Genomic DNA, 2,177 nt, shown 5'->3' on the forward strand with positions numbered 1-2,177 from the left:
GGGGCAACTCACATCACTGTGTTGTGGCACTGTCTGAGGGGGAGGAATCAGAGAGGGAACAATTCCACTCACTCACTTCATTCTAGTCCCACTTTCCATCACTTCCCTCGCTTCCCACAAGTTGATTGTGCCCTTAGGTGCTGATTCCCAGGTGGGTGGGTATATGTACATTTGAGGACGCCATGGGCTTCTCCAACAAACTATCCTGTGAGACTGGGAGTTTTTCCCACCTTCACAGCTCCCACAGAATTTTACAGCCAGAGGTTTTGAGTCTTTAGTTTCTCAGTCAGCCAGCTCCCATCTCATGTGTGCAGTCTGCTGCCTTGTCAAGGGTCTTCTCTGCCCAGCTGTCCATCTCCACCCCTCCTACCCATCTGGATGAGTATTTTTTTAACTCCTTGGTTGTCAGAGTTCTGTGCAGATTGATTTTCTGGCAGTACTCATTGTTTGTTTTTAAATTAGTTGTTATCATCCTTTTGGTTGTGTAAGGAAGAGAAACATTTCTACCTACACCTCCATCTTGGCTGGACTGTTTTTCTGGTGTCCAGAAATTATTAATGTGGCTACATTGAGACACAAGTTATGTTTCTATCACAGTAATTATTGCAGTGGTGACAATGGGACTTGGAACATTTTTTATAAAAGAAGATAATACTATTAATAAGTTTGTGCCAATAAATTAAAGAACGTATAAAATGTGTAATTTAAGAGATATATATATATATATATATGATAGATAGATAGATATCCAAAGTTGATTCAAGATGAAATAGAAAACTTGAGCAGACTATTTACAATAAATAGTAATTTAATTGTTAATAAAATATATCTTCTCCCACCAAAGTCCCAGGTTAAGGTAGTTTTACAGGTGACTTTTGTGGAATCCCCAAAATTAATTTTATGCAAGCTGTATCAGAGAATAGAGAAAGTCACCACATTCTTTATGAGGTATAAGAAAAATCATAGACAAATCTTCCATCTAATTGTAGATTCAAAGATCCTAAATAAAATAATAGCAACTTTACTGTAACCCTGCATTAAAAAAGTAATATATTATGGCTAGGAAGAGTTTATGCCAGGAGTGCAAGTATTGTCCAGAATAAGAAAATTTTATCAACAGCATTCACCACATTAAGAGAGTGAATTAGAACTATATGTTCCTGTTAGTAGACAGAAAAGGCATGTGATAAAATTCAGCACTGATTCAGGATTGAAGCTTAGAGCAAACTGGGAATATAAGGTAATGTCCTTAACTTGAATAAACCTACAGCAAACTTTCTATTTAATGGTAAAATTTAAGAAGAATTAACTTTTTTTTAAACAAGGCAAATATGCCCATTATAATGATATCTATTCCAAATTGCATTACAGTCTTAACCAATGAAACAAGAAAGGGAAAGTAATTAGGAAGCATAGATTGCCAAGGGAGACGTGGTGCTGTCATTTAGAGACAACATTATTTGTCTAGATAGAAAATCTAAGAATTAGTAAAAAAGTTTAGCAGGATTGCTGAACACAAGATCAATATATAAAACAACAGTTATACTCCTAAATCTGATAATCAATTATCAAATGCAATTTTTATAAATGTAGCATTTGTAGTGCAAACAAAATAAGAGAAAATATCAAACATTATTAAATGATAAAAAGTAAACCCATTTTAATCTCTACTTATGATATTAAAACTTATATTTCACCATTTAAAAAATAACAATTCTACTACAAATACAACCATATCCATTATAACATATTTTTAAAGCATCTCTAAGATTAAGATGTATCTTACAACAAATGGCTTCTTACTTCTTGTCCTCCGAGAATAGATTGTGATATAGCTGTCATTGCCTGAGCATGGGTAAACTTTATAGTCATAGTTGTTTGTCTTCATGATACTTCACTTGAGTTATGTGCATTTTTGGACTACATGTTGAGTTTCATCAGATATTTAAAATGTCTTTAAAACTGCATCCATCCAGATGGGTAGGAGGGGTGCAGAAACGGAATGGGCTAGTCTCACATGGATAAAAATTCAGGAGGAATACCACAGGAGCAACGAGTCCCAGCCCCACAACAGGCCCCCCAGCCCAGGGTTCCAGTGCCAGGAAGACAAGTCCCCATAACCTCTGGCTGCAAAAATCAGCACGGATTGAGCCAGTGGAAGAAACTTCTGGAGTCCC

The 2,177-nt window shown here is 35.9% G+C and overlaps 1 pseudogene; it reads left to right on the forward strand.

The window, feature by feature from the left end:
- The first annotated feature begins 511 nt into the window (after positions 1-511).
- Positions 512-635, forward strand: LOC129065310 (uncharacterized; annotated as a pseudogene).
- The last annotated feature ends 1,542 nt before the right edge of the window (positions 636-2,177 follow it).

The sequence above is a fragment of the Pteronotus mesoamericanus genome, unplaced genomic scaffold (genome assembly GCF_021234165.1).
Source record: "Pteronotus mesoamericanus isolate MK-2021 breed Mesoamerican mustached bat unplaced genomic scaffold, CSHL_Meso_final contig_173, whole genome shotgun sequence".
NCBI lineage: Eukaryota > Metazoa > Chordata > Mammalia > Chiroptera > Mormoopidae > Pteronotus > Pteronotus mesoamericanus.